The sequence below is a fragment of the Scyliorhinus canicula genome, chromosome 3 (assembly GCF_902713615.1).
Source record: "Scyliorhinus canicula chromosome 3, sScyCan1.1, whole genome shotgun sequence".
NCBI classification, from domain to species: domain Eukaryota; kingdom Metazoa; phylum Chordata; class Chondrichthyes; order Carcharhiniformes; family Scyliorhinidae; genus Scyliorhinus; species Scyliorhinus canicula.
Genome location: NC_052148.1, coordinates 85,003,232 through 85,028,783, shown reverse-complemented (window position 1 = coordinate 85,028,783; position 25,552 = coordinate 85,003,232). Strand labels below are relative to the sequence as shown.

The following is a 25,552-nucleotide window of genomic DNA, read 5'->3' as shown; positions in this document are numbered from 1 at the left end:
GCCAGTGCATCTGCTATTACTCCAGCCATCTCTTTCAGTACCCTGGGATGCATTCCATCAGGACCAGGAGACCTATCTATCCTGAGCTCCATTAGCTTGCCCAACACTTGCTCTTTCGTGATAGTAATGGTTTCCAGGTCCTCACCTACCTTCTTCTCTCGGTCAATTGCTGGCATGTTATTAGTGTCCTCCACTGTGAAGACCGATACAATATTTGTTCAATGCCTCCGCCATTTCATCATATCCCATAACTAAATGACCACTCTCATCCTCTAACGGACCAATGTTTACTTTAGCCACTCTTTTTAGTTTTATATAATTATAAAAACTTTTGCTATCTGTCCTTATATTCTGTGCCAGTTTTTTTCGTGTTCTATCTTACTTTTCTTTATGGCTCTTTTCGTGGCTTTCTGCTGACCTTTAAAGTTTTCCCAATCTTCTAGTTTCCCGCTGATCTTGGCCACTTTGTAAGCCTTCTCTTTCAATGACACAAGAAGTAGATAGTGTCATTTTCATTAATACTATCATTTAATTTCTTAACGTAGCAGCAAAATTGGGCAACATGACATTTGAAAACATACACATCAGGGTATATAATGCTTCTGATTATTTTGATGCATGGTAAAATGGTTTTCCAAATTATTTGCTGAAAAACATAGAAATATAAAAAATAGGTGCAAAAGTAGGTCATTCAGCCCTTCAAGCCTGCATCGCAATTCAATATGATCATGGCTGATCATGCAAATTCAGTATCCCACTCCAACTTTCTCTCCATACCCCTTGATCCCTTTAGCCGCAAGGGCCACGTCCAGCTCCCTCTTGAATATATCCAACAAACTGGCCCCAACAGCTTTCTCTGGTAGAGAATTCTACAAGTTCACAACTCTCTGAGAGAATAAGTTCTTCTTCAACTCAGCCCTGAATGGCTTACCCCCTATTCTTAGGTTGTGACACCTAGTTCTGGATATCCCCAACATCAGGAACATTCTTTCCGCATGTAGCCTGTCCAGTCCCATCAGGATTTTATATGTTTCCAGGAAATCCCCTCTCATTCTTCCAGAAAGAGTGCAGAAAAGATTTACTGGGATGCTACTGGTACTTGACAGTTTGAGGTATAAGGACAGGCTGGATATGCTGGGACTTTTTTCCCTGGAGCGTAGGAGGCTGAGGGGTGATCTTATAGAGGTCTAGAATAATGAGGAGCATAGATAAGGTAGACAGTCAACATCTTTTCCCAAAGGTATGGGAGTCTAAAACTAGAGGGCACAGGTTTAAGGTAAGAGGGGAGAGATACAAAAGGGTCCAGAGGGGCAATTTTTTACACACAGAGTGTGGTGAGTGTCTGGAAGGAGCTATCAGAGGCAGTAGTAGTGGCGGGTACAATTTTCTCTTTTAAAAAGCATTTCGACAGATAAATGGGAAAGCTGGAAGCTGGGTATGGAAAGTTATGGGCCTAATGCGGGCAATTGGGACTAGCTTAGTGGTAAAAACTGGGCGGCATGGACAAGTTGGACCGAAGGGCCTGGTTTCATGCTGTAAACCTCTATGACTCGATGAGTACTCTTTTATAATTAATAAGATGTACTATACTGCAAAAAAAAATTAGTTTCCTCTTTATCGTCTATTTTTAGCAATGTTTTTCCTTTGCCTTTATATCAAAAAGTGCTCTGAGTTCAGTACGGGGTTTAATGCAGTGGGTGCATGGTGATGTTTACTAACTCGGGTTTTTGTAGTTGATGCCAACAGCTACAGACATATTTTACACAACTTTAATTTCTACTTCAGAAGAGTACATATTACCAACATAATTAAATTTGAGATTTCCAGTTATTAAACAAATTATTCATAGAAATACAAATGAAAGAGAAGCACTGACCAATACAACATGAATTACTGCACAGCCAGTACACATTGCTGAAATGTAAGTTGAATAATGTGCATTAATCAGATTGCAGGACATTAGGAAATCCTTCATCCTGCAAAATGTTATCCTGCTGTTACTGAGAAAAGCACTCAGTCCATGTCACATTTGTGCTTCAAATGGTTTACTGCATTGTTGAAAGTTTTTGTTCCATTCAAATTTGAATGACTTCTTTGTTTGCAATAATTCTTAATGATTAATGATGTTTCCACAAAGCAAACAATGTAGGATTTTTAAAAATCTAAGATTGGCCTTTAACTCATTCCAAGCTGTTGGAATAAATTATCTATGAAGGAAGCAAAGTACGTGATTTATATAGCCTGAAAATTAATCAGAGGGTACTGGGAAAGTTGCAGATCACAAAATATTACAAACAGAACAGCAGAAAAATGTAGGGTGCGATTTAACTAAAAAGAAAAAAAAAGAGTTCGTTCTGGGCAGGATTAGCCAGGTCGATCTTGGGGAATTCCCCACCGAAGCCACAGTCCTTATGTTTCTTGCACAGAGGAGCTCCGATGAGTATGGCTCCTCAGTGCAGGAAGAGATTGGGGCGCCATTCCCCTGGACCTCCCCCAAATGCCCCAACTCACATGTTGGGGGGTCCTCAAGCTCCCCTTACATTCTATTACATACCGGCAGGGCACCCCCCGACACGGGAAAAATGCCAGCTTGGCACCCTGTCAGTACCAGGGTGGCACCACCAGGATGTCCAGCTGGCACCCAGGGTGTCTGGCTGGGAGTGCCAAGGTGCCTGGTTGGCAGGTCCAGGATGCCAGCCTGGCCAGAGGCCATCCACGCAGGGGCCTCCAAACGCCTGGGAGACCCCACCCCATTTGTGGGGAGCAGTGCTAAACAGCACCCGGCTGGGGTCTCCTTGGCGAACCCAATAGATGCCATGACTGATGCTCCTTCTGCTCCCACGTCTCCTCCATTGCCCCAGACTCTCAGGGCCGCTACCACCATGGGGCTGGTGGAGTACCGTGCCGGCGGAGCTGCAGAGGCGCCATTATCAATGCCTCCAAACTATTGCCCTTGCATGATGCTGCCTCTACTCGCACCCAAACCGACCCCCGCCCACCACCCACTTCCTAATCATGGCTATATTCGCCGCCCAGTAATAATTACTAAAGTTCGACAGTGCCAGCCCGCCCTCCCCCTGGTTATGCTCCAGCATCCCCTTTTTATACTCGCGGGGTCACGCCCGCCCATACAAAGCCAGAGATCATCTTATTAACCCGTTCAATGAAGGACCGTGGAATAAAGATGGGGAGACACTAAAACAGGAATCTCGGGAGGACCGTTATTTTCACAGTCTGCCCCCTCCCAGCTAGTGATAACAGGACCGCGTCCCACCTTCGGAAATCTTACTTCATTTGGTCTACCAGTCGGGCCAGATTTAACTTGTGTAGCCGTTCCCATTCCTGCGCCACCTGGATGCCGAGGTACCAGAAGCTTCCCCCTACCACTCTAAACGGCAGCTCCCCCAGTCGCCTCTCCTGCCCCCTTGCCTGGATCGCGAACATCTCACTTTTACCCCATGTTCAATTTATACCGAAAACCAAATTCCCCCAGAATCCTCAGAATTTTTTCCATTCCTTCCAGTGGGTCCGAAACATATAGGAGCAGGTCGTCTGCGTATAGCGAGACTCTGTGTTCCACCCTTTCCCGAACCAGCCCTTTGAGGCCCTCAGCGCAATTGCCAGTGGCTTTATGGCCAGCGCCGACAGCAGTGGGAGAGGGGGCATCCCTAAAATAGTCCGAAGTTAACCTGTTCATCCGTACGTTCACCACAGGCGCCTGATACAGCAGTCTAACCCTGTCGATGAAGCCCCGTCCAAACCGCCCCAGCACCCCCCATAGATATTCCCATTCCACCCTATCAAATGCTTTCTCTGCGTCCATTGCGACCATTACATCCACGTCCCTACCCTCTGGGGGCATAATGATCACATTCAGCAAACTTCTTACATTGGCTGCCAACTGCCTGCCCTTAACGAATCCCGTTTGGTCCTCCCCAATCACGTCCGGAACGCAGTCTTCAATCCTAGAGGACAAGATTTTGGCCAACATGTTTGACATCTACATTTAGCTGGGAGATCGGTCTGTAGGACCTGCATAGCTCGGGGTCCTTGTCCCCCTTCAGGATCAATGAGATAGTGGCCTGTGACATCATCGGGGGAAGCACCCCTCTCTCCCTTGCCTCATTCAATGTCCTCATCAGCAGTGACCTCAGTATCCCAGAGAACTTTTTATAAAATTCCACTGGGTACAGTCCGGTCCCGGGGCTTTACCCGACTACATGGCCTTCAGCCCCTCTGCTATTTCCTCCAACCTGATCGGGGCCCCCAGCCCTCTACCAACCCTTCGTCCACCTTCGGGAACCTCAGCCCCCTTTAAGAATTGCCTCATCCCCTCCGGTCCAGCTGAGGGTTCCGACTCATACAGCCTGCTATAAAACTCCTTGAACGCCCTATTAACCCCTGCTGAATCTCCGACCAGGTTCCCATTCCTGTCCCTCACTTTCCCAATCTCCCTGACTGCCCTCCCTCTTTCTGAGCTGCTGCGCAAGCATTCTGCTGGTCTTCTCGCCATATTCATAAATCGCCTTCCTCAACAGCTCCACCTCCTTCCCTATAGTTAACAAACTCCACCTGTAGCCTCCGTTGTTCCCTTAGAAGCCCTGCCTCTGGGGTCTCCGCATAACTCCTGTCGACCTGTAGTATTTCCCTTATCAATCGGTCTGTTTCTGCTCTGTCTGCCTTCTCCCTGTGGGCCCGTATCGAGATCAGCTCCCCTCCAACCACCGCCTTCAGCGCCTCCCAGACCACTGCAGCCGAAACTTCCCCAGTGTCATTAACTTCCAGATAGTTCTGGATACATTTCCTCAGCCGCTAAAAGTCCAACATCCAGTCTCCAGTGCGTGCGTTGGCGACCCTCCTTGATCACCTGTACGTCAACCCAGTGTGGGGCATGATCCGAGATCATGATCGCTGAATACTCCCTGTCCACTACCGCCTTCAGTAAAGCCCTGTTCAGGATAAAATAGTCAATTCGGGAGTACACTTTATGCACATGTGAGTAGAAGGAGAACTCCTTCACTCTCAGCCGCCCAAATCTCCATGGGTCCAACCCCGCCCCCCCCCGCACCATCTGCTCCATAAAGCCCTTTAGCTCCTTTGCCATTGCTGGCATTCTGCTTGTCCTTGAGCTTGACCGGTCTAGCCCTGGGTCAATGACTGTTTTGAAGTCCCCCACCCCCCTCCCTTGACTAATTTATGCGAATCCAGGTCCGGGATCTTCCTCAACATCCTCCTTATGAACTCCACATCATCCCAATTTGACGCGTACACATTCACGAGCACCACCGGCAGCCCTTCCAGCTTCCCACTAACAATAATGTAACAGCCTCCCGCATCCGCAATTATTCTTCCCACCTTGAATGATACTTGCTTGTTAATCAGGATCACAACCCCTCTAATCTTAGAATCCAGCCCCAAGTGGAAAACCGGTTCGACCCATCCCTTCCTTAATCTAATCCGGTCAGTTATTCTGAGGTGCATCTCCTGTAACATTGACACGTCTGCCTTAGTCCCCTCAAATGCGCGAACACACGTGCCCTCTTAACCGTCCCATTTAGCCCTCTTATGTCCTATGTGATCAGCCTGGTTGGGGGGCTTCTCGCTCTCGCTCCCGCTCTCTTCCCCCCCCCCCCCCCACCCACCCCCCCACCGCCGATCAGCCATCACTTTTCATGGGCCAGTCTCCAGCCCGCGCCCCACGCATCCACAGGCCCGCCCCCAGGCAGTCTCTGTCCCCGCCCTCCCTATTGTCCCACAGCAACAGTCCCTCCCCCCATGGCGCCAGACATTTTCCCACCTATTGTTCCCTCTCCCCCCCGGCTCAGACCCACATATGCAAAAGAAAAATAATCCCAACCCAATTGCCCGAAAGAAACACAAAGAAAATCAAAAACATTCACACCTCCATCCCCCATCAATTAAAATGCAAACTTCAATTCACACAGCTCTGCAGCAGGCCCCAAATCAATACAGAAGGCATTACAAATAACGTCCGAAAAACAAGGAAATTTTTAAACATGAGAGCTGCAGGAAAGTTCAAAGACCTCAGTCCGCCAACAGCCCTTTCCTTCTAGCTTCCTCGGGCGACTCAAAAGTAAAAATGTTGCTCCTCATAAGTGACCCAAAAACAGGCCGGATACAGCAGTCCAAACTTAACCTTCTTCTTCAAAAGGTTGACTTTATCTGGTTGAACCCTGCTCTTCTCCTGGCCGCGTTCGCACTCAGATCCTGGTATATACGCAGGATGCTATTCTCCCATTTACAGCTCCGTGTCTGCCTGGCCCAATGTAAAATACACTCCTTGTCCAGTTATCTGTGGAATCTCACCACCATTGCCCTCGGGAGGTCCCCCATACGCGGCTTCCTATCGAGCGCACTGTGAGCCCTGTCCACCTCCAAGGGTCGGGAGAACGTCCCATCCCCCATTAGCTTCTCGAACATGCCCGCTATGTATGCCCCTGCGTCCGTTGCTTCGGATCCCTCCGGGAGACCAACGATTCTCAAGCTCTGGCGGCGGGACCTATTCTCTAGGTCCTCCATTTCTCCAGGAGCCTTTTCTGTTGGTCTCTCAACATTCCCACCTCCAACTCCACTGCTGTTTGATGTTCCTCCTGCTCAGTCAGTGCCTTCTCCACTTTCTGGATTGCCCGATCCTGAGCATCCAGTCTAAGTTCCAACTGCGCAATCGATTCCTTAATCGGGTCCAAGCATTCCTATTTCTTCTTGGCGAAGCCCTCCTGCATGAACTGCATCAGCTGCTCCGTTGACCGCTGAGTCGTCGAGCCAGGACTCCGGTCGTCTGCCATGCTTTCTCCCGCTGCAGCCTCAGCCCAAGCCTTCTCTTGTTCTCCTATTTCTTCCTTTGCGAGCACTTCTGGTCCGCCTCTCCATGCACGGATGTAGGATTCCTCTTCACAATTGCATCCACCATCAATTTTCCAAATCAATTCCGACAAAAAATTGGGGCCAATGGTCCGACCGGGGGGGGGGGGGGGGGCACCAAATGTGTGACCTTCTCCCCTCATAGCAGTCACCGGAAGTCTCGAAGCCTAACCTTTTTAAAAACACTTTAAATGCATCTCATTTCAAATTACGTAACCTTCATCTTACTTTGCTAAGGTCAGTGTTTGGCACAATTGATGTGCTGCAACCATTTAATGATATTATTTTAAGCGGGATCCATAAGACTTCAACAATATGCTCCTGCTACTACCAGCACATCTCTGTTACTGAAGGGATGAGACAATGACAAACAATTTGCTCTCTGCAAATGGTACAAAAAGAAAGAGGAATGGAGTGGCTGCACAGCAATAACAAATTAACAAATTATTTATTGAGGAGCAGTGTTCGGGTAAGGTTAATTGAATGCTCCAGTCAGTGCATATAGAGCGCACCACTGCTTAGATATAACTACAGTCTGGCATAGGGCATTGACAGTAACTGGTATATTAAGTGCAGTATTTATTCCAATGTCAGTGTATTCAGAGCTTTTAAGCTTTAAATATACTGTAATCCATTAAAATAGGAGGCATGTGAGCCTCTGAATAGTGAATAGTGGACCGCATGCATTGCAGGAAATTAAAAAGTTGCTATGGACCTGTGTGGTGGTTCGAGACATACACTGGAAGCTTCCAGGAGTTAACAAAGGCATTTATTCATGAAAGGCAAAGGCAGCCAAGTAACAGGCACAGAACACTATACAACAGGTCTTAACACTTCGGCTCCAGGGCACACACTGCCTGAGGTTCTGCTCCCAGGGCCCCGTGCCAACTCCCCACGGGCCACGGTTCGGGTGCTCCCACACGATTTGCCCAGAGCCGGTCAAGTGGTCCGTGCAGTTCACCCCCTTAAAAGGGGCCGCGCTATCACATCCCTCCCCCGCAAGTCCCTTATTACCACTACCCCAAAAACTAAATACAGAAGTTGCAAATATTAACGGAGACAACAGGGGAAAGAGATTCCATCAAAAAGTCAATCGGTTTGGAGACTTTCAGGTCCTCTCGGACCTCCGTAACCCTGCCACAGGCTCAGCATTCTTTTGGGAGATCGAGTGGTCAACAGACGGTGCCACTTCAGGAAGCAACACCTCAATGACAGGCAAACTGGTCTCACTGGCCTCGACAGGCACAGCTGGCAGAACAGAAATGGGAGTCCGTGGTTCCCCAGGCTGGATAGAGTTACAGTAGTATTCACGATAATAGCGGGACTTGTCGAAGTTGGGGGTCGTCACCCCTCGACTCCTCAAGTGATTGACATGCTTTCTGATCGTCTTCCAATTCAAATTGACCACATACGACACCGGCCCTGATTGGGCCATAACCCATCCTTTGAACAAAGGCGAAACTAAGTTGAAATTATGGATGAAAACCAGGTCTTCCACCCGGAACGGCCTGTCGCCCCTCTGCTCTCACCACTGACCCTTCTAGGAGGCCTGATGTGCCTCCACCCTCCCTGCCAAATTTGGAAACACAAGATCCAATCAGGGTCTCAGCCAACAGCCCATAACTCTCAGCTGGTGTGGCTCCTGAGGGGGCGTGTTGTACAACTGCAAACAATTAGCTAACCTGGCAAAGGGGTTTGTCAGATTGATTTTTCATGGCTTTCTTGAATGTTTCGACGGCCCTCTCAGCCAGACCATTTGACACTGGGTGGTGGGCAGATGTGCTCCCCTCGCATGAAAACCTGGAAATCATCGCAGGTAAAGGGAGTGCCATTGTCTGAAACCATAGACTCGGGAAGCCTGTGACTGGCAAACACTCGGCATAAGGTATCTACTGTGGCCACCAAGGCAGTGGTTCCCATCTCTTGAACCGATAGCCACTTAGAGTGGACATCCACCAGCAGCAAAAGCATCTTGCCTATAAACAGGCCCCCATAATCAACATGGACCGTGGTCCATGGGAGACCTGGCCATTCCCAAGGGTGACAGGTGTTGGAAGGCAGCACAGATTGTTGCATTTGGCAAGGGTGGCATTGTTGTACTAGTTATTCAATGGTTTTATCTATGTCTGGCCACCAGACTTGCCTCTATGCTAACATCTTCACCTTTGTCTGCCCTAGGTGGATGCTATGTAGCTATTGAAGGAGGGGCCCCAGGTACGGAGGGGGGGCGTCCAAGCCATGATGCCCACAGAATAATGCCGTCTTCACATATCAACTCATCTTGATGAGTGGAGTAGAGTCTTCCCTTGAGACTTCTCTTAACGCCAGCCAAACTGCATCATTCATTTGACCTTTGAAAGAATATGGTTTCTTTGGGCCCATTTGCAGATGTGTCTCATGGATACTGGGAGGATGTACAGGATGTTTAAACTTCAAACTATCTCCTGGGGTACAGATGGTGGTGTAATGTTCTTGGGGAGGGGCAGCCGACAATGCATTCGCATTAGTAATTTGTATCACAGGCCAGTGCTGAAAAGCATTGTTGGAGCCTGCCAACAAGGTCCAACACTGCACCCTTGCCGAGCTATTGGCAGTATGAACTTATCTTCTATGGGCAGCATGTGGCATAGTGGTTAGCACCGTTGCCTCAGTGCCATGACCTGGGTTCGATTGTGTGTGGAGTTTGCACGTTTTCCCCGTGTCTGCATTGGTTTCCTTAAGGTGTGCCAGTTTCCTCCCACAGTCCAAATATCTGCAGGGTAGGTGGCATTGCAGGCATAGGGCGGGGGAATAAGCCTAGTTAGGGTGCTCTTTCAGGGGGTTGGTGCAGACTCAATGGGCTGAATGGCCTACTTCTGCACTGTCGGGATTCTGTGGACTCTCTTAAAAGGCCCAGTAAAGTCTTGTGGTCAGTCACTACATCGACCCGTCAACCATTCACATACTGGTGGAATTGCTTCACGCTGAATATCAGTGCTGCCAAGCCCTCCTTCTCAATTTGGGCACAGTCTTGTTCTGCTTCAAAAAGGATCCTCAATGTATAGTGATAGGGCGTTCTGAACCATCTCTCATTTTGTGGAATAAAACTGTCTTTACAAGGGAGTGGATGCATCACATTTCAGCACAATAAATGCCCCAAGAGGTTTGAAGACTGTCGTGCTTGCTTCATGACTGGGAAGGCTTCCTCTTGGGGCTCTCTTGATTGCCACCGTGGCTAAGTTTGAAATAAACCCCAATAATAATTGACCATACGGAGGAAGGATTTAAGCTCACTGATATTTTTGGGTGCAGGGACATCTCTTATGGCCTTCTTTCTTTCAGTGGGTGCAACCATGTCACAGCAACACAAAATCCGAGGTATGTCACGTCTGAGACCTGGAAAGTACATTTTCTGTGTTTTAGACGGACCCCTGCATCAGAAGAACGTTTAATATTTCCTCCAGGTTGGCCATGTGTTCTTCTGGTGAAGTGCTGGTGACTAGCAAGTCATTAGCTTGGGAATTCCCTGGAGGAAATTTTCCACCATGGGCTGAAAGATAGCGCAAGTTGAAACGATGCTGAACGGCAGTCTGATATACTGAAAGAGGCCTTGGTGGATATTGGCGAGGATCTTCAAAATCTCCCCAGCATTTGCCGAAAGCTTGGCTGCAGTACTCGTTCAAGCTTAAAGACCGCATTCCTGCACAAATATATTCAAAATCTGCTTACGCAGTACAGTCACCGAAGCCCCTCTTCTTCCTCAAGGGGTCTATAATTTACCCTTAAGACTAGTTCAATTGGTCTGCATTCAACCGATACATTGCATACTCTTCTTCAGAGCTCTTTTTCACTAGGTTCAGTAGAGTTGTGGACTGCTGCTGCTCGTTTTGTTTTTGCAGTGGTGCCTTGCAGACGTGCCTGAATGTATCCAGTTTGGTTGCATGAGAAGCACACAAACTCCCAAACATGGCAGGTCTTCTGGGGATGGTCCAGCCCGCACAATGACCTCATTCCACCATAGATTCAGGTCCCGACTCCTTCCCGCTCCTGGAGTTCGAGTCTTGTCCCGAGGACTGTGTCTGGTTCTGCGCCATGCCTGTTCATCCTGCCGCAGACCTTGCAGCCATACCACCAAATACCTAGTTAATCTCCCCTTCAGGTATCCGGTGATGAATTAAGAAATTGGTATATATATATTGGATTATATGTACCTGATGCAGTAAAGTTTCTAAAAGCCTGAGTTAGAGTGTGTATGTATCTGCTGCAGCAATATTTTTTTTAAATCCTGGTTTGAAAGACAGCCAGACTTTGTGGCTGCAGAGGTGCAATTTGTAAAAATAATATTTTCATAGAAAGCACACACGATCTAAACTATAACACAACTCTGAAAATGGTTCAAGCATGGCACATTTGTCATGCTAACACAAAAGATCAGAGACAAAGAAAAACAAACAACAAGAGCTAGATCCAACAACCCCATCTCATAACCTCCCTCGTCCCACAATTTAAACTCTACCCCCCCGCACCAACAGCTGATGGTAATTAACCCTTTGAAGTATGCGAGAAATAGTTGCCACCTCAGGTAGAATCCTTCCACCAATCCCCCAATGATATACTCTATCTTTTCCAGGTACAAAAGGTCCATAAGGTCACCAACCAGGCCGAGGCATGAGGCGGAGCGGAAGTTCTCCAGCCCAGAAGTCGCCTTCAGGCTATCATTGAGGCAAAGGCAAAGCACCCACCTTCACCTCTGTACGCAGCCCTGGTGAGTCTGAAACCCCTAAAGTGGACACCAACAGACAAGGTTCCAGCTCGTCAATGCTGACATGACAGCAGCTCACCATCTTTGGACATGACCAGAACACGTGTGTATGATCACACCTGTCTTCCACTTCAGCAAAAAACCCGCTCATCCTAGTTTTGGTTAGATGAGGTTTGTGTATCACTCTGAGTTGGATCAGGCTGAGCCATACACAAGAGGTGGTGGAATTTACCCTACATAGGGCCTCATTTAGGATGGGCTCCAACTCCTCTTCCCATTTCACCTTCACCCAATCAAGCAGCTCAGATTCTGATGAGATGGTCCACTGATAGATATTTGAGATTTCCAACCCCCCCCCCCCCCCCCCCACACACACACACACACACACACACACGCAACCGTACGATTTCCTCCGACAGAGAGGGTTGCGGTGCTAAGGGGAAAGTAGGACAACCCCAACAAACTGAGTCTTGCAATTGAAAGTATCGGAACAGATGTGCCCCTATTAGTTGGAATTTTGCCAAAAGCCCCCAGCATTTGGCGAATCGTCTCTCCATAAACAGGTCTGTAAGGCATTCCAACACCTTCCCTTCCCATCCCTTAAAAGTTTAATCAAAACCTGATGGCACAAACAAATAGTTACTGCATATTGGGGTCAATAACGACATGGCCCTCAGCTTGTAATGTTGTCTGAGCTGCCTCCATAAAGTAGAAATCACCACCGAGTTTGAGATATCCTTCACTGGAGAGAATGGGAGTGACGCTGTCACTACAGCCCAGAGGCTTGAACCCTTCCACGAACTTGCCTCCATCGTTTCCCCATATGTTACCCAATTCCTTACACCACCTCAAAACCTTCTCCATATTGACCGCCCAGTAATGGAAATTGGGTAGTGCCAAGCCTCCCAACTGCCAGCCCCTCTGGAGGTACACCCTGCAAATTATTTGTGCCGTACCTGCCCAAATGAAGGAATTCACTAGCTTGTTCAACTTTGCAAAGAACAATTTAGCAAAAAATCCGGTGTTTGCTAACTCTATTTACAAATGGATTTTGACCCTTGATGGGTTTTGCTTGATTGGAGATAAAGAAGGTATCAGTTAGAAGCTAAACATTGTTCAACTGGCAATTGTAAGCTACATTTGTGTGATGTTAAGATAATTTAATACTGTGTTACTGATAAAGTTTGTTTTAATATCCCTATTTTTGCATGGAATCACTTCTGGAACGAAGTACTCTTTCCTCACAGTTTCATAAATTTCAAAAAAAGTATTGGGGTACCTGTCCGGTATCCCAGCAAATGTTGAGATCTGGTCCAGGATCGTATTAATGCTTTGAAGTTCAGTGGTGCCGTTTTCTGTACACTCCGTCGTCCAAGCTTACCCGATCGCTTTTTCCAACATAATCGTGGTCTCGGTCAGAACTTCTTCTGGAAATTAAGGTTGTGGATTCCACAAACCAGCCAATTGCGCAACACGTCAATAAGGCCCCAAATACACAGTGCTCAGCCAGCTGGCGGATGCCGGCTATGAAGGCTGAAACATGGTCCCTCACTGCAGAATTAAACTTGTAATGTTGGAGGATAACACAGGGCCTTTGATTGAAATGTTCTTGAACCGATTTCACTATCTGATCAAAGGTTTTTGAGTTGGGTGCCTCTGGATACGTGAGGTTCTGAATCAAATTATACATTGGTGCCTGCAAACTGTCAGAGGTATCACCATATTGCCTGTGATCTCATTCATGGTAAACAAAATGGAGCTGTTCGATGTACTAACGCCAACCTCAACCACTTTTTTTCATAGAATTAACAGTGCAGAAGGAGGACATTTGGCCCATCAACTTTACACTGGCCCCTGAAAGAGCACTCTACCTAAGCCCCCACCTCCACCCTGTCCCCGTAACCCACCAATCCCACCTAACCTTTTTGGACACTACAGAGCAATTTAGCATGGCCAATCCACCTAACTCGCACATCTTTGGACTGTGGGAGGAAACCGGAGCATCCGGAGGAAACCAACACAGACACGGGTGAACATGCAGACTCCACACAGACAGTGACCCTAGCAGGAAATCAAACCCAGATCTCTGGCACTGTGAAGCAGCAGTACTAATCACTGTGCTACCGTGCCACCCCTCTTGGTCAAATGGGTCTCGTTTCCCAATGATAGGCACTTCCACTCAAGGTTTAAATAATTCCAACTTTCGCTGGAGCTGCTCTACTTTCTCAACTGTTCCTTCCTTCCCCCTGCCTCGATTCATCATAAATGTCAGATATGATCAAAAAATGTTACCTCGTCATCAACGTGGTAGCTCAAGACATGCACTGGAGGCTTCCAGTACTTAATAAAGGGGTTTATTAATGAAAGACAAAGACAGTTAAGTAACAGCTGCAGAACATTATACAATAGGTCTTCACACTTCGGCTCCATGGACACTGTGTAATTGGCCCCAATCCGGTCACATGGTATGTGGTGCCCGCCCCTTAAAGGGGCTGTGAAGGGCGGCATGTGGCACAGTGGATAGCACTGGGACTGTGGCGCTGAGGACTCGGGTTCGAATCCCGGCCCTGCGTCACTGTCTGTGTGGAGTTTGCACATTCGCCCCATGGCTGCGTGGGTTTCAACCCCACAACACAAAGATGTGCAGGTTAGGTGGATTGGCCACGCTAAATTGCCCCTTAATTGTAAAAAAATTAATTGGTGCTCTAAATTTAAAAAGAAAAGGTTAGGTGGCTTGTGAGGATCAGACAGGGGAATGGACCTAGGTGGGGTACTCTTTTGGGGGGGGGGGGGGGGGTTGTCAACACAGACTCAATGGGCCGAATTACTTCCTTCTGCACTGTAGGTATTCTATGATCCCTATGCTCGCTGATGTACATTGGTTCCCCATCCAGCAACACCTCAATTTTAACATTCCAACACCTTTCTAAGAAATAAAAAAGTTTCCACTCTGTAATGTCTTACTAAGGATTTATATTCCAGGTGTCAATCCAATGGTCATCCTCTGAACATTTCCCAGGGCCTCTATACTACCAGACCACGTTATTTTAGATGAGACTGAACAAAGTTCTTTTACAATGATATCATGATGCTTCCTAAGCCAGCAAGCTAACCATTCTGAAGGCTGGAAAGGAACCCAGCCTGTTAATGGCTGCCAGTTGCAGCATATGAAGGCCCAACCACTGGGATTTAGGCCAAGTCACGTTCAAGGAGCGAGTAAGTGGACAAACTTAGAGGCCTCAGGAAAACCACTGGGGGCAAAGGAATTGCCAAGTTTCCACCGGCTTGCAGCAAGGAGGCACAATAGATATTGCTTGTGTTCACCTGCATCCCAGTATAAACTGCTAGGATTGCATCATACTGATTTTTGGTTCCTCTGTTTTTTTTCCCTCATTCAAAAAACGACTTTTGAGCGTATGCAGAAGACATAAGCATCTGAACTAATTTCTGACTTTGCCTCCTCAATACATGTGAAGAACCAAATCCAAAAAATGGTCAAAAATAGAATAACCATTGGTCTCTTCCCATGTTTTTCCCCCAACTAGTACTTCTGTATCTCCATCAATGCTATCTAGCACATCCTCACTAAAACTGTTGGGCCAAATCTCCTAATTCTGTGCCTCAAATCTTATATGATACTATTGGCACTGTGATTGTGTAGAGGACCTTGAAAAATCAAATGTCCAGCCCTTCCTTGACTTTCTGGATCAGAGATAGGAACTGGAGGCCGAAACAGCAGCAACCCGGGGAGAAAGGGGGGGGGGGGGGGGGGGGAAGGGAGGGGGGGGGATAGCAACGAAGGGAGCACGTCAGCGGGGGGTCGCGGGCAATGACTGCCCGAGGCCATCGGCAGAAAGGGAAAAACGGTTTGGTTGCTAGACTGGTAGCGCGGGGGGGGGGGGGTGCGCGCGGGGGAGGGCGTGGGGAGGATTTTCCAGGGGGGATTTGTTGTGTTATAATTTAAAATGTAGTAGGGGTAAATGTTTGTATCGAAAAATTTCAATAAAAATTATTTAAAAAAAAAAAAGAAAAATCAAATGTCATCTAATTCCCCTCGAAGACCGTTCGAAAAAAAACAGCATGTTTATTTATTCCACAGCAGACACTGGAAGTGTCTGAAGTGAAATAGTTAGGAAAATATTAGTGCATATTTTCCAGCATGCAATATGTCAATTAGGGATGAGGAAATCAGATTGGAAAGCCTTACACTGGATCCCAGCCAATTAGTACAGCTCATGAAATTTGCCAGCTGAACTTGAATATGATAATGTAACCAGATGATTTCAACTTAAAATATTAAAAATAATGTTTTCCCCATTTTCCTCAAATAAAACAAGGGAAGGAAGTTAGGCTTTTCAGCAAGTGTTGTCTTAAAGGTAGCACTCTTGCCTCAGGGCCACAAGATCTGAGATTAAGACCCCTCCAAAGTTAGAGTACAAAAATCAAGGGCGCAATTTTCCCACCGCGTTCTGCCTCGCGCCAATCTGGTCGCGCGGATGCACAGTGGGAGAGGCCCACATCAGGCTTTGCGCCAGGCACAAAACTGCACGAGTCACTCGGTGTGCGGCGCCCGGAGCAATCTGATTTGAGCCATTTGGTTCATTTAAATATGCACGGCCTATTAGAGGCCGCAGGCACTTGGGAGTCACCGGCCATATTGGCCAGGCCTCAGCCAGGCGCCGATTAGTATTGGTTGCCACAAGTGGAGACCAGGCTTGATGGCCACTCCAGGGGTCTTGAGAGACCATTGGATGTGCCCAAGTGGTCCAGGGACAGGGTAGGGACGTACACTGGCACTCTTACCTGGTAATGTTGGCACTGCTAGGATCCAGGGAGACTGTCTGAGTGCAAGGCTTGTCAATACTGGATGGCAGGGAGACTTCTAGGATGCCAGGGTGCCAGGCTACCAAGCTGGCAGTGCCAAGGGTCAAGGCCTGATGGGGGCATGAAAAGGGTAGGCAAGGCTAGGCACATGAAAAGGGACTAATGAAGGGGTTTCATAAAGGTGAGGTCCTGAAAGGAGGGGCCTGAGCGACTCCACACTGGGGTGTGTCCACTTGGGCAGATGGGGGGGGGGGGGGGGGGTTATTTCTGCAGGCGGTGCCGTTGTCCATGGTTGGGGCGCATGGGGGACCCTCAAGCTCACTTCGAGATCGGGGTACCCTCTTAAAATGGCACCTCGATCTCAGAGGAGCCGGGCTCACCGTTGAGTTCAGCTCCCCACTGATGTAAACTAAGTGTGGGCTGGACCGGGGAGAAACTCCCCAACGTCCAAAATAATAACTAAGTGTGGATGAATCCAGGTCTGGATCTCACCCAAGAAGCCGGCGGGAAACTTCCCGCCAAACTCACCCAAAATTACACAAGTCAGTTTTTTGGGTGAATCGCACCCCAAGACTGATACTCTAGTGCAGTACCAAGGGAGTACTGGACTGTTGGAGGTGCCATCTTTCAGATGAGGCATCTGCCAACTCGGGTGGATACAAGATATCCTATGGCACTACTTTGAAGAAGAGCAGGTGAGTTATTCCTGGTGTCCTTAACAATATTTGTCCCTGAATCTAAATCACAAATTTTTTTTTGATCATTATAGCAGCAAGCTCCTACAGGAGCAATGTTATGTGCAAAACCAACTGCCATATTTCCTTTCATTGGTGACTACATTTCATTGTCTGCAAAGTGCTTTTGTGTAATTCTGTGGGTGTCGTGAATAACTACCCTGATCTTCTTAGAAAAAGTGCCATGGGATCTTTCAAAGCCACCAGAGCAGGCAGGCAGGGCCTCGATTTAATATCTCAATATTGCAATCGAGTATAGCTTCTGTTATCTGTTTGCAGGCTCTGGAGTGGAACTTGAATCTACAACCTTCTGACTCAGAGGGGAGAACTAGCAACTGAGCCACAACTGACACCAGTAACAGCAGTGTTTATATGAACAGATAATAATTCTGGCAAAAACAGCATCAATAGCCCTTTCTCAATTTATCAAACTGTATCATATTCTTAACCACATTATAGATTGATTGACTAGAGAGCCCCAGGGGGTATTTTTGCATCACAGCTCTCTCACTAAAACAATACTGTGGCATATTTATCCAAATAAGTACCATGATGATTATACAATGGGAAGTTCTGTGTTCATTTTTAAAATTCATTTCAGGGTGTGGATGTCACTGGTTAGGCCAGCATTTATTGCCCATTCCTAGTTGTCCTTCAGAAGGTGGTGGTAAGCTGCCTTTTTGAAACGCTGCAGTCTGAGGGGTAGGTACACCCACTGTGCTGTTAGGGAGGGAATTCTAGAATTTTGACCCAGCAACAGAGAGGGAACAGTGATATATTTCCAAGTTGGGCTGGTGAGTGACTTGGAGGGAAACTCTGTGGTGGCGTTCCCAGGTAACTGCTGGTCATCCTTCTAGATCAGGGGTGGGCAAACTATGGCCCGCGGGCCGCATGCGGCCCGCCAAAGGTCTTTATGCGGCCCACCAAGATCAAGTCATTAAAAAAAAAATTTATATTTTTTTTATAAGGTTAATGGGGGGGGGGGGGGGGGGGGGCTGTTGGGTTACTGGTATAGGGTGGATACGTTGACTTGAGTAGGGTGATCATTGCTCGGCACAACATCGAGGGCCGAAGGGCCTGTTCTGTGCTGTACTGTTCTATGTTCTATATGAGGCGCCCAGAATCATAACCGGGTGAAGTGCCATTTTTGAAAAGTAGAGAAAAAGAGGGCTAAAGGCAGGATGCCGCCGGGGGAAGCGCTGAGGTATATGCCGCACGCTAATTGGTTACAACCGGGACTATTAATTAATATACTATGCGGCCCTTTAAAATTGTGAATTTCTGAATGTGGCCCTTGCACGGAAAGTTTGCCCACCCCTGTTCTAGATGGTAGTGGTTGTGGGTTTGGAAAGTGCTGCCTAATGAATTTTGACAAATTCCTGCAGTGCATCTTGTATATAGTACTCACGGCTGCCACTGTTTGTCGGTGGTGGAGGGAGTGAATGTTTGTGGGAGGGGGAGCAATCAAGTGGGCTGATTTGTCCTGGATGGTGTTGAGCATTGAGCGTTGTTGGAGCTGCACTAATCCAGGCAAGTGGAGAGTATTCCATTACACTCCTGACTTGTACCTTGTAAATGGTAGTAGACAGGCTTCTTTGTTTTTTTTTCGGGAGGGGGGGGGGGGGGGGGGGGGGGGTTAGCTGAGTTACTAGTCTTGGAATTCCTAGCTAATGACCAGCTCTGGTAGCCACAGTATTAATAAGACTAGTCCAGTTTAGTTTCTGATCAATGGTAACTCCCAGGATGTTGACTGATTAGATGGTTAGATCCTCTCTCGTAGGAGATGGTTATTACCTGGCACGTGTGTGGCACAAATGTAACTTGCCACTTGTCAGCCCAAGCCTGGATATTGTCCAGATGTTGCTGCATTTGGACATGGACTGCTTCATTGTCTGAGGAGTCACGAATGGCGCTGAACAATGTGCAGCCATCTGCGTACATCCCCACTTCTGACCTTATGATGGAAGGTCATTGCTGAAGCAGCTGAAGATGGTTGGGCCTACTGTGAGGAACTCCTGCGGTGATCTCCTGGAGCTGAGATGATTAACCTCCAACCACCACAGCCATCTTCCTTTGTGCCAGGTAGAACTCCAACCAGCAGAGAGTTTTCTCCCTGATTCCCATTGACTCCAGTTTAGCTAGGGCTCCTTGATTCCATACTCGGTCAAATGCTGCCTTGATGTCAAGGACAGTCACTCTCACCTCACCTCTGGCATTCAACTCTTTTGTCCATGTTTGAACCAAGGCTGCAATGAGTTCAGGAGCTGAGCGACCCTGGCGGAACCCAAACTGAGCGTCCACAAACAGGTTATTGCTGAATAAGTGCCACTTGATCACACTGTTGATGACTCCTTCCATTTCTTTGCTGTTGATGGAGAGCAGACTGATAGGGCAGTAGTTGGCTGGGCTGGATTTGTCCTGTCTTGTATACAGGATACACCTCAGCAATTTTCCACATTGCCAGGTAGATGCCAACTTTGTAGCTGTACTGGCTAGGGGTGCAGCAAGCTCTGAAGCACAAGTCTTCAGTACTATTGCCGGAATCTTGTCAGGGCCAAAGCCTTTACAGTATTCAGTGCCTTCAGCCGTTTCTTGATATCACGTGGAGTGAATCGTATTGGCTGAAGGCTGACATCAGTGATGCTGAGGACCTCCGGTGGAGACCGAGATGGATCATCCACATTGCTGCAAATGCTTTAGCCTTGTGTTTTGGACAGATGCCGGGCTCCTCCATCATTGAGGATGGGGATATTTGTGGAGCCTGCATCTCCAGTGTGATGTTTAATTGTCCACCGCCATTCACGGCTGGATGTGGCAAGACTACAGAGCTTAGATCTGATACGTTTGCTGTAATGTTGATAACCTACATTGATTGCAAGTAATTATATTTTAATACAACACAAAGGCTATAAAAATGTAGTTTAAAAAAAAATCAAACTTTTAAATGTAAAAATGTCCTAAAACTGCTGGAACCAAAAATTCCCAGTAATAGTATAAAGAAAAAACTGAGATACTAAAATTCTGAAATAAAATAGAAATACAGAAATCACTCAGCATCGGCAAAATGCTGAGAAAGGCAGATTAATATTCCAGGAATACAGATGCTAATTATCTACACTGACTCCTGTCATCTATAGTGCCATTTTCTATTTTTGTCCGTGAAGTAACAATTTATATTAAGTTGATTTACCCATCAAGTAATGAAATGTTAATACTCTAAACCACCAATACATTTTCCCTGTATACTCTTCTTGTTTCCATGAGCCCTCAGGGTTTTTCCATATACTCCCCCCATTGTCAATAATAACAAATACAGCACTTTTAATATTGAAAAAATATTCCAAGGGCAATTCATGGGAGCATATTTAGACAAAGATTCGCACCAAGCCAAAGGAGGAAACATTAGGTAAGGTAACTAAACGATTAGTCAGAGGGTTTAATAGAGCAGGAAGAGGAGGCGCAGCAGCTTGGGGACAGAATTTCAGAGTTTATGGCCGACATAGCTGAAGACATTTGTTTGTTATTGTTACCTACAGCACAGGAGGAGGCCATTCGGTCCATCGTGTCTGTACCGGCTCCCAAACGAGCAAGCTTGCTGGTCCCATTCCCCAGCCTTATCTCTGTAGCCCTCTAAATTCAACACTTTCAAATATATATCCAGCTCTCTTTTGAAACTTCCTGAATCCACCTCCACCACTCTCCCAGGCAGCGCATTCCAAACCTCAACAACTCTCTGAGTAAAGAAGTTTCTTCTCATCTCACTCCTGGCTCTCTTGCTGACCATCTTGAAATTGAGACCCCTAGTCACCGACATACCAACTAGTGGAAACAGAATATCCTTCTTCACCCTACCCAAACTGTTCAGCATTTTGAACACCCCAGTAAGGCCACTTCTTAATCTTCCCTACTCCAAGGAGAGCAAGCCCAATTTCTCCAATCTTTCCTTGTATCTAAAATTCCTCTTTCCTGGTATCGTCCTAATAAATCTCCTCTGTACTCTCTCCAGGGCTTTAACATCCTTCCTTAAATACGATGCCCAGAACTGAACACAATACTCCAAATGTGGTCTGACCAATTATTTGTTGAGGTGTAGCATCACTTCCTTGCTTTTACACTCTATGTCATATTTGGTGGACAGAAGTGAGTGGGGAATGTATAAAAGGCCAGAGTTGGAGCAGATTTTCCAGAAGGTCATAGAACTGAAGGTGGTGTCACAATCCCAGTTGATTGTTATAACTGGATGGGAAGGCCCCAGAATGGAACCTTGGCTCAAAAGATAGTAACTTCGTAATTTTTACTTTTTAAAAAATAAAGCGTGGAGGAACAGAGTCCCACAGGACCACTAATTAGTTTTAACAAGGGGAAAAACATTTACATAGAACATAGAACAGTACAGCACAGAACAGGCCCTTCGGCCCTCAATGTTGTGCCGAGCCATGATCACCCTACTCAAACCCACATATCCACCCTATACCCGTAACCCAACAACCCCCCCCCCCCTTAACCTTACATTTATTAGGACACTACGGGCAATTTAGCATGGCCAATCCACCTAACCCGCACATCTTTGGACTGTGGGAGGAAACCGGAGCACCCGGAGGAAACCCACGCACACAGGGGGAGGACGTGCAGACTCCACACAGACAGTGACCCAGCCGGGAATCGAACCTGGGACCCTGGAGCTGTGAAGCATTTATGCTAACCACCATGCTACCCTGCTGTATTTATTAAACATGAAAATATTGTATTACAATACAATACTCCTTTACTCCCATTATTTTAACAAATACACACAGATTATAAGAATAACTCAGATTACAAAGTATATTTTAAGATTCAACTGTCTCAGTAACACAACATCCCTTTAAATATACAAGATGGTTGTGGTCAAGTACACTCTCCACTCTGAATCAAAGTTAGTATTTTTCTCCCCAGAATCATAGAACCCCTACAGTTCAGGTGGTGGCTATTTGGCACATTGAATCTGCACCAACCCCTCAAAAGACCACTACACCCATGTCCAAACCTGTCCAATCCTCATAACCCCATAACCTAACCTGCACATACCTGGACACTAAGGGCAATTTGCCATGGCCAATCCACCTAACCCACACATCTTTGTACTTTGGGGATGCCGTAACACCCGGAGAAAACCCACACATATACGGGGAGAAAGTACAAACTCCACACAGACAGTCACCCAAGACCAGAACTGAACCTGGGTCCTTGGTGCTGTGAGGCAGCAGTACTAACCACTGTGCCACCATGTTGCCCATAAAGCTTAAACAAAGCTTCCGGTCCACTTTTAACAAATGAATCACAGTTGGAATTGAAACCAATCCCTGCACATACATATATACACCTTTGTCTAGCATGAATTAACTATAGGTTCTCCCCTTCCAGGTGCAGAAACAGTAAATTAAACCCAATGAAAACACTGTCTTATTTCTAATGTTTACTGATACAAATATTTTTTAACTACCTTTGTTTTTCAAACAGTAGTTACAAATAAAGAAGGGCAAGAGCTAGGATGGGAATTGTAAATTTGACATTTTGGTGGATCAGCAGTTAAGACAGGTAATGGAAAGGGGTTATGGGCGAGCAGAGCTTGAAGGTGAATAAATGGGCAGCAGAGTTTTTTTTCAATTTGGACATCACTGCTCTGAATCATGTCCATTTCTCTGCCAATGACAATTTCTTCTCAGACAACACTGACTATGCCTTTAAAATAATTCAACAATTTTTATTCATACAGTCTGCTTAATATAATGAAAGCATTATACAGAAGCATTACAAAAAATGACACTGGGCCACATAAGCAGATATTAGGTTAGGTGAAGAGGTAAGGTTTTAAGATGAGACTTACAGCAGGAAATCAAGGCAAAGAGGCAGAGAGATGTGGGGAGGGGATTCTCAAGCCCTGGCAGTTGACAGTGCAGCCACCAATGGTACAATGATTTAAATCAGCAATGCTGAAGTTCCAGAGGTAAATGAGCAGATATCTCAAAGGAATGTAGGACTCAATGAGATTGTGAAGTTCTGGAGCACTCTGGGAAGCCACATTTGTCTCTCCATAATCGCACTGAATATTTTATTTTTCAGTATTATCAGCTTGTATTTATCTACCTTAAAGTAACGCATGGCACTCATCATTCACCCCACCTCAGGGCAATCTGTTTTGACTGCTTGTTTTATATTATTTGCAGTTCCAGTATCAACAATCAATTTTAAAAATGTCCCCACTTCCATCTTGTTTTTATACATGAAATATGATGCCCCCCACCCTCAACTCAGAACCCCAAAGCAGCCTGCTAATCAAACTCCTGAAGCCAGATTTTCACAACCAAAGTGAGTAGCTAAGTCAGGAAATGTCCTGACATGGTAGATGTGCCTTGGTTTAAAGAGCCCCGTTAAATCCAATTTTCACTTCCAGGAGGCAGAGGTAGGAATGGGTCTAGCCTACTGACTCCAAAAGCAGATCCTAGCATCACACTAGTGAGCGAGTGCTGATGTGGGCTGGTTATAACTCCCACTCTGCTTCTCTGGGACTTGTGTCTGTTATTTTAGAAGCTGTTAGTGACTCTAGCCCTTTCCCCTTGCAAGCATTCCATCCCTAAACTCATGCCCTTACCCATCCTCATGGATCATTCATACTCCTTCACCGCCTCCATGCCAACTATTGACTCCCCCACCCACCCACCCACACGAACCACACTCACTCCCATGGCCCCTCATTCCTCCCTGCACTGCCATGTTAACTCATGCCCTCCATAGCCCAATGCCATTCTCCCAATATCCACCATGGACAGACCTTATCTTAATAAAAAACATTTTAATCAAATGCAGCTCTCACACCTACACACTTGATAGTGCAAAAAAAACTTCAATTTAAGGAACCCACTCAAAACCTTTAATATCTCAAGTGGTTAATCTCTTATGTAAACAAACTTCTGTTCAGATCCAGATCAACAGCTCATCATTTGACTGCCTCTCTAATCTGTCAGACCATGGGCCCAGGATAATACTACGATAATTGTACCTTTTAATACTCAGCCAAACATTCATGATAATATAACAATAGACCTTAGCAAAATGCCAACAAATAACTTTGCTGAACTGCATGAAGACTTTTTTTAAGGGTCATCAGATGGTCTGTCAATCACAGCAGTGGAGTAGAGGGCGTTTTCCATGTCACTGACAGCTTCAGCCTGTCTTTTTCAATTTTTGAACGGTGTGGGAATTTTTTTTTTAAACTTCCAATCATGAAGCTTAAACAGATCATCTCTGCCCATCAATTCGTGACTCTCACAGTGCGGGTTAAGGCCCAGGCGACAATCTGTTGAAACTCAACACTCATCTGAAATGGCCCTGCAGAAACCTATCCCGTTTAATGCCTCCTGATCTTGTCCACCAACCTCCCATATGCCACTGTAGCCATGGCTTTTCTCTATTTCTCTTGGGAGTGTATAATGCTGCTCCCCGCTCTTTAACCCGTTTAAACTTGGAAACATTGCTTTACTGCAAATTGATTACCTGTGTGGCACCAGCCCAGATTCCATTTCTGGAATTTATTAAATTATAGCAGTGCGGCTGCTAGGGGCGGCAGCAAATTGAGAACGTTATCGATTGCAGCTGGTGGAATAACCACAGTAAAATCAGCACAAGGAAAATTAAACATTGTCATCCGTAACCAATCACTCCAGGAAATTCCATCTGATATAAATATGTCAACAAAGATCAAATTTTGATTCGACACGCAATTATTATTGGTGACCTGGACCAGCTGCGCCGTTTCTATCCAGTGTCACATCCATAAACTGCCCAGACTCTGCCCAGAGCCGTCAGCAGGATCCCGGTCTCACAGCCCTAGGTTAACGGTGACAACACATCAGCCAGGAGCCGCTCACAAGCTGCATCCAGGGAGGCGGATTCAGTCCGAATCAGCAGCCGAACACTCCCCGAGGCCGGAGGCTGTCACAGGAGCAGCAGCGGCTCCAGCCATCCTCCACTCCCGGCCCGCGCTGCAAACCCCGACCCGGTACCGGCCCCCACTCACCGGCCTCACCCCGCGGCCGCTCCGTCTCCCCCAGCAGCCGAGCCCGGCACACACGTCACATCACTCCCGCCCCAAACGTCAATCACAGCGGCCGGGGCTGCACCAGAGCCGCCCCCAAATCCCACAGTCAGCCCATCCCAAATCGTATAATCAGCCCATCCCAAATCCCACAGTCAGCCCATCCCAAATCTCAGTGAGTCGATCTCAAATCCCAATGAGTCAATCCCAAATCCCACTGAGTCAATCCCAAATCCCAGTCAGCCAATCCAAAACCCCACAGTCAACCAAGCCAATTTCAAGTGAGCCATTCCCAAA

At 46.8% G+C, this 25,552-nt stretch overlaps 1 protein-coding gene across 3 annotated transcripts in view; it reads right to left on the bottom strand.

Annotated features, from left to right (window-relative positions):
- Nucleotides 1-25,345, bottom strand: part of rusc2 (RUN and SH3 domain containing 2) — a 182,986-nt gene extending 157,641 nt beyond the window's left edge. For 2 of the 3 annotated variants that reach the window (XM_038790837.1, XM_038790838.1), the window contains exon 1: nt 25,238-25,345. The gene's annotated coding sequence lies outside the window, so the exon portion shown is untranslated. The remainder of the gene's footprint in view (nt 1-25,237) is intronic. The other variant, XM_038790833.1, reaches the window with a different exon arrangement.
- Between the last annotated feature and the right edge of the window lie 207 nt (nt 25,346-25,552).